Source organism: Microcaecilia unicolor, chromosome 2, assembly GCF_901765095.1.
Source record: "Microcaecilia unicolor chromosome 2, aMicUni1.1, whole genome shotgun sequence".
NCBI lineage: Eukaryota > Metazoa > Chordata > Amphibia > Gymnophiona > Siphonopidae > Microcaecilia > Microcaecilia unicolor.
The window spans coordinates 336,372,228-336,389,175 of record NC_044032.1 but is presented as its reverse complement, the minus strand read 5'-3'; the positions used below and the strand labels follow the sequence as shown (position 1 = coordinate 336,389,175).

Genomic DNA, 16,948 nt, shown 5'->3' with positions numbered 1-16,948 from the left:
CTGAAATGCAGGGAGTGTGAGGAAAAAAGGAAACGCTGTGAATAGTCTTTGAAAGAGAAGATGCACTTCCATCCTCACAGATGTTGCCTACAGACTTCCAACTCAAACAGAAAAACTAGACGGGATCTGATCGGGAATGAAGGGAGAGGTGATAAACTGGGTGGCTTGAATCTGCCAGATGTGGATTGGAGTATCCCATCTATACATCTGTAGATAAGTAGAAAGATTGTAGATGCCTTAGTTACAAGGAGCTTTCTTCAGGCAGACGGTGAAAGAATCCACTAGAAGAGTGACAATGCTGGATCTAGTTTACACAAATGGAAAAAGTGTGCCTAAGGTCTGGGTGAGTGTCCACTTACACAGCAATGATCATCACACGGTGTGGTTCAATATACAAGTTAGACAGATTTCAGTCGCACCAAACTCAAAGCTCTGGATTTCAAACGCACTGGATAACCAGAGAATTAGATCAAGGACATGCTTTGGATATGGTATACTTAGATTTTCAGAGCAAAGACTTTGAAACTGTTCCTCGTAGCAGACTTATAAGAAAACTGAGTGCTCTGGGGATATGTTCCAAGTGGTAAACTGGATCAGAAATTGGTTGGAATAAAGAAAGGCGAGTAGTGGTATGCCTCAGGGATCAGTCCTAGAATGAGGGACGGAGATGAGGGTTCGAGAAAAACGGAAAGCCAGGCATCAAAGTTGGTAAGGAAGGAAGAGAGGGATTTATTAGGGGGGCGGTAAATGACTGCCACTCTGAGTGGCAATGGATAGAATAGCCAGATGGAGTGTGTTTCAAAGGATGAGAAGCAGTGAGACTGTGGTAGGAGGAGGGGTTGGAAACTACAGGAGGGCGAGAGTAGAAGCCCGACGCCTCCACCGCGACCAGCTGGGCGGGGAGTGTGGGAGAAGAGATAACCTCCATGGCAAAGGGCCGCAACTGAGGCAGAGTCATCAGGGGAGAGCCAGGTTTCAGTTAGGGCAAGCAATTGAAGGGAACGAGAGATGAAGAGATCGTGGGTGAAGGGTAGTTTGTTGCAGACCGAGTGGGCATTCCACAGGGCACATGAGAAGGGGAGGGAAGAGGGGGGAAGGAGGGGAATAGGGACGAGATTGGAGACCTCACGGAATCGTTTGCATGGATAGGGGGAGGACAGGTGAGGGGGGCCTGGGTTAGGATTAATGTCTCCCGCGGATAGCAAGAGGAGGAGCAAGAGAGTGCGGAGGAGGGTGGGGGAGGTCGGGCGACGAAGACGGGATGCATGTAGGTGGAATGGTGATGGGTTAATAGCAGGAAGGAGGTGTTGAAGGTTAAGAGCTAGAAAGGAGGGGGAGAAGAGAGATGGTGAGGTGGTGAGGGATGGGGGTGAATAGGGTATTGCCGTAGGGAATAGGACGGGAGGGGGCATGGGGGGGCAATGATTTCCAGCGGTGGACAGCGGTAGGGGGAGGGGAAAAAGATTAGGAAGGGACAGGGCAAGGAAGAGAATGTGGACAGGGGCCATAAGTAGTGATTGAGGGGTGACAGGTGTATGTGTAGTGACAGGGGGTAGGCGGGCTGGAACAAGCTGGTGCAGATGGACAGAAACGAGCAGGGGGAATTGATGGACTGGAGAGCAGGTAAGTCAGTGGCTGACAAGTTAGCAGGCAAGTGAGTCAATGGCTGACAAGCTATTTAACAAGCAATTGATGGACTGGAGAGCAGGTAAGTCAGTAGCTGACAAGTTAGCAGGCAAGTGAGTCAATGGCTGACAAGCTAGCAGGCGGGCTAGGACAAGCTGGTGCAGATGGACAGGAACGAGCAGGGAGAAGCTGGATCCGACGGACTGTGGCAAGCTGGAGTAGGTAGCCGATCAAGCGGGCTGGAGCAAGCTGGTGCAGATGGACTGGAGCGAGCAGGGAGAAGGTGGGAGAGGCTGGATTCGATGGGACTGCGGCAAGCTGGAGCAGATAGCTGGTAGCAGGCAGGGAGAGGCTGAACGAGCTGGATCAGGCGGGCTGGAACAAGCTGGAGCAGATGATTGGGACAGGCAGGGATAAGCTGGATCCGACGGACTGGGACAAGCTGGAGCAGGTAGCTGGATCCGACGGACTGGGACAAACTGGAGCAGGTAGCTGGAACAAGCTGGATCCGACGGACTGGGACAAGCCAGAGCAGGTAGCTGGAACAAGCAGGTAGCTGGAACAAGCTGGATCCGACGGACTGGGACAAGCCAGAGCAGGTAGCTGGAACAAGCAGGGAGAGGCAGGAGCAGGTAGCTGGAACAAACAGGGAGAAGTTGGATCCGACGGACTGCGGTGCGCTGCGGCATGCTGGAGCAGGTAGCTGGAACAAGCAGGGAAATGCAGGAGCAGGTAGCTGGAACAAACAGGGAGAAGCTGGATCCGAGGGACTGCGGCTGGGCGAGCTGGGCAGCAGGACTAGAGCGAGCTGGAGCTGGCTGGATCAGGTGGACTGGAACAAGATGGGCAGAGGAGAGCTGGGCAGCAGGGCTGAAACACACTGGAACAGAGGAGAGCTGAGTGGCAGGACCGGAACATGCAGGAAAAGACAGACTGGAGCGATCTGGAGCAGGGTTCATGTTGGTTCGCTGTCTGTACTTGACGAGTGGTGCTGGCCGGCGTTGAAGTTTCCTGGTTGGGTGCTTCAGGCGCCGCCACGCGGGTAGGTCGCGTCCGCGTGGGTGAGTTGATGGGTCAGGGCGCCAAGCCGGGCCTCACGAGCCGTCGGTAGGCTCCACAGCACCGCGGGTCTCCGGCTCCGTCTCCTGTCTGGTTGGACCGGGCAGGGACAGGCGTGCAACGTGAACAGCCGACTAGGAAGGAAGATCAGCGTCTCCCGGGCAGAAGCGGTCTGGTGATCCACGTCCAGTGTCGGAGGCCGCTGGCCGGCTCACTCTTTTCTCCGCTGTGATGACTCGACTCCCGGGCAATTCCTGCTGGGGGGGCGCGACGGCGGTGCGAGGGTTCCTGGGATCGGCAAGGCTAAGGCCTGGTTAACCAGGGCATCCACGCGAAAGGATCACTCCCGGGTTGTTCTGCCGGGGAGCACGCCGTCGGACCGTGAGTTTCCGGAGTCAGTGGAAGATTATGTGTCCAGGGCTCACCTTGCAACCTTCAGTGCCAGAAAACCGATCTTCCCTAATAGCAAGACATGTCTGATTCTTTATTTTGTTTCTAATAACTGTTTCCTTTTATCTCTGATCTGTTCAGAAATGAATTGTGGACTGCCAGCTATACAGCTTACATGGCTGCATAATTAAGTTACCTGAAGGAACCTTCACATTCCTCTTTCAAATTCTGTTTAATGTTTTTGTGAGCGATATGGCTGAAGGGATAGGAGTATGCTTTTTTTGCAGATGACACAAAAATCTGCAACAAAGTGGACACCCCAGAGGAAGTAGATAGCATGAGAAGTGATCTACAAAAATTAGAAGCTAAAGCTTGGCAGTTAAGCTTTAATGCAGAGTGATGCAATTTGGATGCAGAAATCCACAGGAGCTATATTCAACAGGAGAAGAGAGGGTGATGTGTATGGACCAGGAGAGGGACATCTGGGTGATTAAATTTGCTGACTGCACAAGTAATTCAAAGTTGGTAAATTACAAGAGGATTCTGAAAAATTGCAATAGGACCTTATGAGACTGAGCATCCAAACGGCAGATGATATTTAATGTCAGCAAGTGCAAAGTGACGCATGTAGGGAAGGGGAACCCAAATAATGCAAAGTTCCACATTATGAGTCACCGCAGAGGAAAGCTTTGTAGGTATAACTTACAATTCCTTATACCCCTTCAAGGAAGCTTCATTCACTAGATGCCCACCGCTTAGTGCTTCCAGGCCCAAAGAAAAGTCCACTACAAATCTATGAGACATTCAGCATTGTATTATTTGGCCTCCCAGACACTGGAATGAGTTACCCCCTGTTTTATGATCAGAACAATCTTTTATTAAATTTAAAGCCATGCTTAAGACTCGTTGGGGTCCTTTTTCTAAGGCACATTAGTGCTTTTAGCGTGTGCTAAACGCTAGAGACGCCCATATATTCCTATGGGCATCTCTAGCATTTAGCACATGCTAATTATTAACACGCACTAAAAATGCTGGCTCGCCTTAGGAAAAGACTCCCATTATTTCCAACAGGATTTCGATGACAATGCACTCTAGTTTGAACAGGTCGAGCAGCTGATGAAGACTTTACTGGAGATGTCGATTACTCGAATGTTTGAGAACTATCCTGTTTTTACTGGTGTTCTTTTCTTAAATTATGGTTTTAGTATTGTAAACCGCTTAGATCTGCTGGGCAATTAAAGCAGTATATCAAGTACAATAAACAACGATACGTTGAAACCCTTTGCTCAATCTGCAGCAGCAGCAGCTAAGAAAGCAAATAGAATGTTAGGAATTATTAAGAAAGGAATGGAGAACAAAACTGAATACTGTATATAATGCCTTTGTATCGCTCCATGGTGCATCTGCACCTTGAATATTGTCCACAATTTTGGTCACCGTATTTCAAAAAAAGATAATACCAATCACACGAGTGAGTTTACAATTATGCGTTAAGTACAGACAGAGTGCTCAGTGGTATTCTAGAAAATACACACACAAAAATGCCTTAGCATGTAAATGCAAAGTTTCACTGGGGGAGGAGCATGGGCAGGGCTCACATTTACATAAGTTACACTCTGAAGTGCCACATATATGCGTGCACATTTACACTGCCTAGGAGAGAACCTACTGAAGGGGCTTTGGTAGGGCTTTTGTCTGTTTTCTCTTTTCTTTGTCCCTCAATTCACCTTTAAGCTTTTTGAGCCTTATGCGTTATAGTTTTATTTATTTGTTACATTTGTATCCCACATTTTCCCACCCATTTGTAGGCTCAATGTGGCTTACATAATTCCGGAGAGGTAGTTGCAGACTCCGGGGTCAGCACATACAAAGTGTGAAATATAGTAAAATAGATCAGGTAAGGACTGTCCCGAGCAGATTGCAAGGGGTGGGATCCTGTGGCAGAGGATCAGGTGTTGTTTGTTTCCTATTTTCGGTGCTGTCATTCATTTTTGATGAGTATGTTGGTTCTGAGGGGTATGCCCAGTGGTGTGCTGGAGCCGGCTCGCAAGAGCCGCTTGTTAAATTTTGACAGCTCTTGCGAGCCGGTTGTTGTTCGGGGCGAGCCGGCTCCATTGCACGAGGTAAGCATGGCAGGAGGGCGCCATGCTTACCTCCCCTCCCACTCCCATCCAAGTCTAGCGATGTCCTTCGCCCCCACCCTCCCCTGCCGCTCCCATCTGTCACTTTCAATTACCTTCCTCGAAGCGCCGCCTTATTTAAAGCCCTGCTACCCGTCTCCAGCTGCCTTCCCTGCCTGCTTCTGAGGCGTTCGCGCCCTTAGTCCCGCCTTCTGACGTCATTCTGATGTCATTTCCTTTTTCCGCGGCGGGACTAAGGGCGCGAACGCCTCAGAAGCAGGCAGTGAAGGCAGCTGGAGACGGGCAGCAGGGCTTTAAATAATGCAGGGCTTCGAGGGAGGTAATTGAAACTGACGATGGGAGCGGCAGGGGAGGGTGAGGGCGAAGGACATCGCTAGACATGGATGGGAGCGGGAGGGGAGGGAGAAGAATTGCTGGGCATGGATGGGCAGAGGGAGGCAGGGGAGAGAACTGCTGGGCATGGATGGGCAGAGGGGGGCAGGGGAGAGAACTGCTGGGCATGGATAGGTAGAGGAGGGCAGGGGAGAGAAGAGAGTTTCAGGACATGGATGGAGGGGAGGGCAAGAGAAATTCTGGACATGGATGGAGGGGAGGGAAGGGAGACAGAAGAAATGCTAGACATGGAGGGAAGATAGAGGAAGGAGATTAGATGAGGGAAAAGGAAGTGAGGAGAGAAACTGCACATGGATGGAGAAAACAGACAAAAGCTGGATCCACTGTACAGTCAAGTCTGCAGAGGACCACAAATGAAGAAGAAAGGAGGAAAGAAAAGAAATAAATGGAAAGGAAGCCCTGGAGTCAAGGGAACAGATAGAGAGCAGCAGAATCAGATACTGGGCCAGCATGATCAGAGAAACAAAGTCACCAGACAACAAAGGTAGAAAAAAATAATTTTATTTTCATTAGTGTTTGGAACATGTCCACTTTGAGAATCAGGTGCTGAACGTTAAAAGTTTATATTTATTTACTTATTTATGGCATTTTATCCCATATTAAACATGAATTAGATTGGAACCTGGGATCATTTAATTTTTTTTTCCTGGAGAGAGTAATACATTGCTCCCCCCCCCCGGGGCTATAGCCAGCTCTGCAATTGTGGGGGGGGGGGGGGGGGGGGGGGGGGCCCGAGGTGGATGGGGGGCGCAGAGGTGGACCGGGGAGAGAGCCTGTTGTTAAAAATTTACCAGCACACCACTGGGTATGCCTTTCTGAAAAGGTGAGTCTTTAGGTTTTTTCGGAAGTTTAGAAGATTATTCGTGGTTTTCAAGTCTTTTAGTAGCGCATTCCAGCGCTGTGTGCATATGTAGGAGAAACAGGATGCGTATGTTCATTTGTATTTCAGTCTTTTGCATCTTGGGAAGTGAAGGTTTAGGGATGACCTTCTGAATCAGTTGTGCTTCTAGTAGGTAGATCGATCAGTTCAGTCATATAACCTGGAGCTAGGCCGTGGATTATTTTATAAACCATAGTACAAATCTTGAAGGATATGCGTTCTTTTATAGGTAGCCAGCATAGTTTTTTTACAAAGGGGTGTCACGCTTTCAAATCGTGTTTTACCGTAGATGAGCCTGGCTGCTGTGTTCTGAACAGTTTGGAGTTTTCTTAGGATTTGTTCTTTGCATCCTGCATATATTGTTGCAGTAATCGATGTGGGATAGTACCATTGATTGAATCATGGTATGAAATGTTTCCCTACGAAAAATTGTCCTACGTGTTTGAGTTTCCACATTGTGTGGAACATTTTCTTTGTAGTAATTGCCACTTGAGTCTCAAACATTAGGTTGCTATCTATGGTAATTCCGAGCATTTTCAGATTATTTGAGATTGGGAGAGTATAGTCTCGGGTAATTATGGTCGAGAGGTGATTTGAGCTATGTTGGGAAGATAGGATGAGGCAGTGTATTTTTTCTTTGTTGAGTTTTAATTTAAATGCCGTCGCCCAGGAATCCATGATGTTCGTAATTACATTAGCAATTTCTGATGAGTTTGATTTGAAAGGTATAAATATAGTGACATCGTCTGCGTATAGAAAGAGGTTTAGACCTTGATTGGATAGGGACTTAGCAAGTAGGGTCATCATTAAATTAAATAGGATGGGTGAGAGGTGATTCTTGTGGTACTCCGCAATCAGCTTTCCAAGGTGGTGAGATGTTATCATTCGACTTTTACTTGGTATGATCTTGTGGTTAAGAATCCCTTGATCCATTTGAGTATATTCCCTCCAATTCCTATCTTGTTGAGTATTTTATTTATTTGTTACATTTGTATCTCACATTTTCCCACCTATTTGTAGGCTCACACTGACTATGTTGCATTTGCAACTTAGTTCACAGACGATATTATACTGTATTTAAAAAAAAAAAAGTGCTTTTGATGTATGATTTCATTTATGTTCTTCCTTGGGTTGCATGATTTTTCCCTTTGACGTACTTTTCCCATACACATTTTTTTCTCATAATGTTCAATGTTTCCCTATAGGTATGAACTGTTTTTTCCATCATACTATTTAGAATGTTCACATAGAGGGGCATAATCGAACGCGAACGCCCATCTCCATGGGCGTCTATGTCCAAGAACGGGTACGTGAAGGGGTGGGACAGACCGTATTTAAAAAAAAAAAAAAAAATGGGCATCCATCTTCCGCTTCGAAAATACAGTTTGTACGGACCAAAATGCCATGGATTTAGTCGTTTCCGAGCTGGGCATTTGTTTTTTTTAGCGATAATGGAAACTAAAAACGCCCAGCTCAAAAACGTCCCAATCCAAGCCATTTGGTCGTGGGAGGGGCCAGGATTCGTAGTACACTCGCCCCCCTGACATGCCAGGATACCAACTGGACACCCTAGAGGTCAGTGCGGTGGATTTCAGACAACGCTACCGTGCGCATAGGTCCCTTACGGTGCTGAGCCCCCAAACTCACTACCCACAAATGTACAACACTACCATAGCTCTTAGGGGTGGGGGCACCTACATGTGGGTACAGTGGGTTTTGGAGGCCTCCCATTTACCAGCACAAGTGTTACAGGTAGGGGGATGGGCCTGGGTCCGCCTGCCTGAAGTACATTGCGGTACGCACTAAAAGTGCTCCATGGACCTGCATACACGCAGGCCTCTAGGACTTGTTGCTGCTGTATAATCTTGGCACACCAGTTGACACCTGAAGACTAATGTCTCCGAAAACGTCCTTTATTGGAATAAGCACGTTTACTCACAGTTAACTGCAGATCAGAGGTTGTGCCCCACTGGCAAAGAGTCTCCCTGCTACTGAGATTAGCAGTAGGTCAGAGCTGGCAGAATGGTGTACAATGCCCTCCTTCAGCAACATTCAAGGTAAGAACTAAGTTCTGTAACGTGGCTAACACATGAAAGGGATCTAAAACTGTCTTACAAAAATGGCCACTACCTCATGGACTACCGGAAACAAAACAGGGCACACTCTGACCCAATAAGCAGAGGGAAAAGCACCATGGGAGTAGAGACTACCAACTACCAACATCGTGAGCATGTAACACAAGCTAGTGGAATCATGGAGCCCAATACCCTACACCCACCACAATGCATTGCTGATGTGACTCTGCAGTGCCCTTAACAGAAAAGGTGTCACACTCAACCGAGACCCGCATCACAATCAGGGAAAGGCTGTCAGAGGATAGAACATATTCTGCTGTCATGGAGGTGGGTACGGCATTTCAGGCTGGCATACAGGCTGGGAAAAAAAAGTTTGTAAAGTGGATTTTGTTTTGGGTGGGAGGGGGTTAGTGACCACTGAGGGAGTCAGGGGAGGTGAGCCTCGATTCTCTCCGGTGGTCATCAGGTCAGTTGGGGCACTTTTTTGGGACTTGGACCTGAAAAAAAGGGTCCAAATAAAGCGGACCAAATTCTCGTTAAAAATGCCCTTCTTGTTTCAATTATCAGCTAAAGACGTCCATCTCTCCTCCGCCGATAACCACGCCCCAGTCCCACCTTCACCATGCCTCCGACACGCCCCCATCAACTCTGTTCATTCCTGCGACGGAATGCAGTTGAAGACGACCAAAATCGGCTTTCGATTATACCGATTTGTTCGCCCACGGGAGAAAGACGCCCATCTCCCGATTTGGGTCGAAATATGGGCGTTTTTCTCTTTCGAAAATAAGCTGGATAGTAACATAGTAAATGACGGCAGATAAAGACTTCAACGGTCCATCCAGCCTGCCCAACAAGATAAACTCATTTTACATGGTATGTGATACTTTATATGTATACCCGAGTTTGATTTGTCCTTGCCATTCTCAGGGCACAGATGGTAGAAGTCTGCCTAGAACTGTTCTTGTACTAAAAGTTCTAAAGCGAACGTCAAAGCCCCTTAAATTTACACTCCAGCACATCCATATCTATTCAGTTATGATCAGGGCGTAGACCGTAGAAGTCTGCCCAGCACTGGTTTTGCTTCCCAATTATCGGCATTGCCACCCAATGTCCGCCAAGATTCCGTAGATGCATTCCTTCTAAACAGGATTCCTTTGTGTTTATCCCACACGCTTTAATTCCATTACAGTTTTCATCTCCACCACCTCCTGCGGGAGGGCATTCCACATATCTACCACCCTTTCCGTGAAAAAATAGTTCCTGACATTGCTCCTGAGTCTGCCCCCCTTCAACCTCAACTCATGTCCTCTAGTTCTACCACCTTCCCGTCTCCAGAAAAGGGTTTGTTTGCAGATTAATACCTTTCAAATATTTGAACATCTGTATCATGTCACCCCTGTTTCTCCTTTCCTCCAAGGTATACATGTTCAGGTCGGCAAGTCTCTCCTCTTATGGTTTGCAACGCAAATCCCATACCATTTTTGTAGCTTTTCTTTGCACCACTTCCAGTCTTTTACATCTTTCGCAACATACGGCCTCCAAAACTGAACACAATACTCCAAGGAGGGCCTCATCAATGACTTGTAGAGGGGCATCAACACCTTCTTTCCTCTGCTGGTTATTCCCCTCTCTATGCAGCCTAGCATCCTTCTGGCCACAGTTTGCTTTTTTTTTTTAGCACTGAAACAAGGTTTTTTAATCCCAATCTTCATGGTGATCACATCTTTTTAAAGTATATTTTTACGACAGTGTTCCTAATTTCTGCCTGATATTTTTGTTCCCCTTATGTATTTTTTTTTACTTTATATTCTTTTGTATTTTCTGGTGGATTGTATATCAATTTGTATATGTCATTTTTAGACTCCTGAGGCAGGTGCTCTGCACTGAAACATGGTTCCATGTCAAGTCTACAAGGTGTATTTTTCGAAATAAATACTGTATTTGAAGATCATTCTGTTTTTACCATGTTCTTGGATGTGCCATTCCCCTTACTCTACTCCACTGACTTATTCTCTTTTCTTTCAACAGGTGCAAAAACTTCTGTACCTGCAGTATGGTTGGGAAACATTGCATCACCAAAGCTGTTGTTCCAGTTATAGCTTCTACCTCTGTACAGACAGAAAATGTGATCGAAGGAGAGGAGTCGGTTCCAAGTGGCAGATGTCTCCAGTTTGAATTCCTCATGAAAGAAATAGAAAAGCTGAGAAAGGAAATGCCAAGACAAAAGTATCTGTGAGAATTCATTGGACCCTACCTGCCCTTCCAACTATCGCTCCATCTCCCTCCTCCCTTTCCTATCCAAGATACTTGAACGTGCTGTTCACCGCCATTGCCTTGATTTTCTTTCATCTCAAGCTATTCTTGATCCACTTCAATCTGGCTTTCGCCCCCTTCATTCAAATGAAACAGCACTTGCTAAGGTCTCCAATGATTTTATTTATTTATTTAATTTATTTATTTATTGCATTTGTATCCCACATTTTCCCACCTCTTTGCAGGCTCAATGTGGCTTACAATACATCATGAGTAGTGGAGACATATAAGAAAATATACATTTAGCATTACAGAAGGATCTTGGGTAACATGATAATGATGAAACATACTAGTAGTTAACAAGCAAATAATGTAAGGCAGTTCTGGATATTTGTATAGGAGTTCATATTTGTTATCTTTGTTGTATGTCTTGTTAAAGAGATGGGTCTTTAGTAGGTTGCGGAAGTTAGTTAGTTCATAGAGTATTTTTAAGTTGCGCGGCAACGCGTTCCAGAATTGTGTGCTCAGGTAGGAAAAGGTTGATGTATGCGTTGATTTATATATTAGACCTTTACAGTTGGGGAAGTGAAGATTAAGGAATGTGTGGGATGATTTTTTAGCATTCCTGGATGGTAAGTCTATCAGGTCTGACATGTAAGCTGGGGCGTCTCCGTGAATGATTTTGTGAACTAGGGTACATATTTTGAACATGTTCCTGGCCAGATCCAAAGGTCTCTATTCTATCCTCAACCTTCTCGATCTATCTGTTGCTTTTGACACTGTTGATCACAGCCTACTCCTTGATACACTGTCCTCACTTGGATTTCAGGGCTCTGTTCTTTCCTGGTTTTCTTCTTATCTCTCCCAGCGTACCTTTAGTGTATACTCTAGTGGATCCTCCTCTACTTCTATCCCACTGTCAGTTGGTGTACCTCAGGGATCTGTCCTGGGACCTCTTCTTTTCTCCATCTATACTTCTTCCCTTGGTACTCTGATCTCATCCCATGGTTTTCAGTTTCAACATTTTTTTATTGATGAAATTGTAAATAAATAAACAACAAGCTCAACCAATTGCATGTTACAGAGCCAAATCTTCCAAACATGAACATAAGAACAATCATATCATCAACAGTTTGATTTTTCCCTTCCCACCCATACCCCTCCCCTTACCCTCCCTTTCAATTATAAGTTTTCATAATTTTTAGTGACGTGAAAACACAACAGTGCTTGTTCATCCAATCTCAAGCCATATACGTGAACATCCAAACATAGTACAAGTACATATAAAAGTTCCAATGACTACGCCAATCATCAGACTTTTAAATTTCCCCTCCCCCTCCTCCAACCAAACTGAGCTCTCAACCCGATTGGCCACAAATCTCGTTATCCTCTTCATTCGCAGCTAATCAAATAATAAAATATATTAGCTGTCTTCGTATTATTAGCATGTACTCCCTCCTCGCCTTCTCTCTTTTATATTTCCTCAATTTTTCTTTGCTAAAACAGCACAATAATCATTAATGTATGTTAATATAAACAAACTAATAATTGCAACATCAATGTATTTGAACAATAGCCCTTTCCCTCCCCCCCTCCACTCCATACCCTCCCTTCTCTTCCATCCAAACAAAACCCCCACCTTTCCTCCCCTCTACCCCCCTTTCCATTGTACCTTCAGAAGCTGTTAACACCGTTCGTCCTCCCTCCTAACCTGACCCTTACCTATTCTCAACTAATTTCATATTATTAAGGATGAGACTACGCCCCCGGGGACTCAACATTTGTAGATATGGATTCCATATCGCCGTATAGGATTTACACCTCTTAGGTGACCCTTTCACATCATGCGCCTCCCAAACTGCCAACTGATGGACCTGATTTCTCCAATGCCAATATGCAGGCTGCTCTTCTACTGTCCAATATTGCATAATTACTTTTTCCCCCACTAAGGCAAGTTTACGACACAACAGGGCCGCTGATTTACTCATGGTGTTAAACGCCTGGGGCACATCCCGTAGCAGTTGCTCCATCGTCCCACTTATATTTCGAGCCAACACCCTGCCCAAAAAACTCTAGTTCTGCCCCCTAAAAGCTTTAATGATGGGACATCCCCAGAGAGCGTGCGCGAGGATGTGAACTGCCACCTTGCATTTCCGGCACTTATATACTCCATGTGCCCCCATGTGTGTCAGTTGAGTCCCCGACATTTATGCTCGAAGCACTACCCGTAACCCACATTCCCTTAGTCTGGCATCAGTGGTCAATGCTGGTAAACCTCGAATGGTGGCAGCCACATCCCAGGGACCCAAAACCACCCTAAGGTCAGCTGCCCATTTATTTTTCAACAGGCTAAAATCTCTCTCTGGTCCCCCCTTTAGGAGAGTCTTGCGTAAATTTGAAACTGAAAATCCCACCTCGGAAACTTCCTGGAAAAATTTTCGAATTTTCTCAACCAGAGGTATCCGTAAGCCCTGTTTTCAGTGCCAGCATGTAATGCTTAATTTGTGTGTACGCAAATCTGTTACCCCACGTTGCCCCCACCCTTTCTTGGAGCTGTGTAAAACGTATTATCTGTCGCTCATTCGTCAATAAATTCTCCAATCTGGCTATACCCTTCTGTTCCCAAAGTCTGAAAACTGGGTTATCAGTCCCTGGCTCAAATGTTATATTACCCCTGATTGACAACTGGTCCGAGACCTCTGCATATCCTCCTAACTTAACAACCAGCATCTTCCAGCCCTCCTACATGGGCCGCAACAAAAACCCGTCTCTCAAATCCTTCGGCGTTCGCGCCCTCCCCAAATGTAACAGTGAATAATACTCATGCGGGGCGTATAGGTCTTGTTCTAAGTCTGTTGGAGTGTATACTTGTTTAGATTCATACCAGTCCCCCAAATGCCTCAGTAAACAAGCCCAATTATATTGTCTTAAGTCTGCCCCCCCCCCTCGATTCCAGGCATCCATCAACCTGTCCAGGGGAGAGAAGAGAATTGCTGGGTATGGATGGATAGAGGGGGGGCAGGGGAGAGAAGAGAATTGCTGGGGATGGATGGATGGATGGATGGAGGGGGTTAGGGGAATGAAGAGAATTTTTTTTTACATACTGTGAAGTTTAATCATACCCCAAAACACTCACCCAGCTACTCCCCTTCCAACTACCGGGTGTTAGAGTAATCAGAACGGGAACCGGTGCTTACCTTGACCCTATTCTGCACTCCAGCTCTGCACTGTTAGTGCCTGGTGTACCACCCTAAGAGACCGCAGCTCAGCCAATCGCGAGATGCCAGAGTTGTGGCTCAGGCCGCTGGCAACGTATGTGAGTTGTTCTGTACACATATGCTGCCAGCGGCAGCAAACCCCAAAACAAGCTACTCGCAAAGAGAGAAAAAAAAAGCCCACAAGTCCTAAATAAGCACAAACTCGCGGAAAAAAAAAAAGCAAGATTGACAACACAGCTTTAAACGCTGGCTGGGTCACATGATACAGTGTGAGCTACATTGAACTTTAATGACACTAATACTAACCGGACTAAACACCCATAACTCTTAAAAAAAAATTTTCAAAAAATAATGAAATATTCCAAGAAGGCACAACTACCCTGACATGCTCACCACTCCAAATAAAACAAATACCCCCCCTCCTTTAACAAAGCCGTGCTAGCAGCTGCCGGTGTGGTAATACTGAAACAGTCCTTTCAAAGTGAATGGGCTGTGTCGGCATTACTGCGCTGCTTTGTAAAAAAGTGTGTGGGGAGGGGGAGTCATTAAAATTTGATTAAAACAGCAGAATCAAAATGGCTGATTACAAAAAATTAAAATAAAACCTTCAAAAACACTCTTTAGATGATTAAAAAAGACATATTCTGAAAAGGCACAGCTCTCTTGACTTGCACGTATATATATATATATATATATATATATATATATTATATATATAATTGAGCCTTAAAAATGCTCAATTTGGGGAAGAGAGAGACATATTTAACTCCCCTCACTTGTACATGTCAAAAAACCCCATCAAATTAAAACAGAAAAAATGTGATTTAAAAAGCCAGAAATAAAAAGGCTGCTGTCTTAAAAACTGAATACAATCCTCAAAAATATTTGTTCTGAAGAAAGAGGGCAACATTGTTAAAGGGCACAACTTCCCTGACTGGCCTATGTCCAATTAAACCAAAACATAAATAAATAAAACCATTATAAAACCATAGTAAAAAAAAAAACCCAGCCAAAGCAAGGTAACTGGAGCAAATCATAAACAGGTTCTGATAAAAAACGCAGATTCTCATAAAAAAGTATATACACAACAAACCATGCTCATAAAAAGACAGAAGATCCAACTCCTGACTGAGAGACCCTTAGGACTTATTGTGTTAAATTTAAAAATCAGCCTTTGCTCTAGTCTTAATAGCAATGAATCTAGGTCACCACCTCTGCAAGGGGTCCTTTTATAAAGCCACAGTAAAGTGGCCTGTGATAGTGTGGGCACGTCTTTTAGGCGCAAACAGGGCCATTTTTTTACCGCAGTCCTATTTAGATTGTAAGCTCTTTGAGCAGGGACTGTCTTTTTTCTTGTTTGGTGTACAGCGCTGCCTATGCCTTGTAGCGCTATAGAAGTGATAAGTAGTAATAGTAGTAGCTGGGAAAAAGGCTATTTTTTAATGGGCCGGGAAATGGGCCTGCGCTAATATTAAAACTAGCGCACGCCTATTTGCAGCCTGAGCTATTACCGCCACCCACTAGCGGTAAAGGCACATGCACTACCCACATGGTAATGCCAACATGGGCGTGCTGCCAGTTACCGCCATGAATACCCCCCCCCCCCCCCCCCCCCCCCCCCCCCCCCACGATAGAAAATTGAAAATTATTTTCTACCACTGGATTTGGTGCACACCAAAATCAGAATTACCATTGGGTGCATGAGCTATCCCGGCAGCAGTGCCAAACGGGTGTATGCTACTTGTGTGTTAGCCCTCCCGGGCCTTTGTAAAAGGGCCCCCAAGGCAGGATTTAACCAGCTATGCATTAGCCAGTTCTGCATAAACTGATATTCAGTGCCGAAGCCCGGACATGGCATTGAATATCCGGATATAACGCCGCCAGCTGAATATTTACACCATCGTTGAATTGGTGAAATTTGCCTTTTTCTTTGCATGAGAGAATACAATTAATAAAGCTGGTGCTTCTATCAAAATGGCTTTTTCTTTTCCAGAACTAGAGAGGGATTACACGAAAGCAGAACTCCAGGAGGGGGTGACGGGATGAGATGGTCTAGTGGAAAGTATGCAATTAAGAGAAATGAAAATATTACATTGTTTACATCTGCATCCAACATAGATTGGTAAAGTGTGGACAAGCATTTCTAGAAATGTCAACGTCAAGAAGGGACATACATTGTATTAAAATAGAGGAATATTGGAAGGAATTGAGGACCCATCTGGAAAAATGTTAGGGCAAATTATTCACAAGATGAAAGAGTTATGCATTTTGGATTATGGATCAAGATCTTGAATTGGAAACTAATGAACAATGCTTAGCCACCTATCCCCCCTTCAATCTGTCCAAAATTCCGCCGCACGTCTTATCTACCGCGTGAACCGATACTCTCATATCACCCCTCTCCTCAAGTCGCTTCACTGGCTCCCGATCCGCTATCGTATACAGTTCAAGCTTCTCCTATTGACCTTCAAGTGCACTCAATCTGCAGCCCCCCATTACCTCTCTACCCTCCTCTCCCCATATGTTCCCACCCGTAACCTCCGCTCTCAGGACAAATCACTCCTTTCTGTACCCTTCTCCACCACCGCTAACTCCAGACTCCGCCCCTTCTGCCTCGCATCACCTTATGCCTGGAACAGACTTCCTGAGCCCATACGCCATGCGCCCTCCCTGCCCATTTTCAAGTCCTTACTCAAGGCCCATCTCTTCTCCCTTGCTTTTGGTGCCTAACCACCTTCCCATTCCTGATACCTACACTGACTACATAGTTTTTACCTTTAGATTGTAAGCTCTCTTGAGCAGGGACTGTCCTTCCCCATGTTTAAACTTGTACAGCGCTGCGTAACCCTGGCAGCGCTATAGAAATGCTAAGTAGTAGTAGTTATCTGTGCAAAAAATGTGTTTAATTACAAA

At 45.6% G+C, this 16,948-nt stretch overlaps 1 pseudogene; it reads right to left on the bottom strand.

Annotated features, from left to right (window-relative positions):
* Positions 1-16,948, bottom strand: part of LOC115462442 — a 53,090-nt pseudogene that overhangs the window by 7,767 nt on the left and 28,375 nt on the right.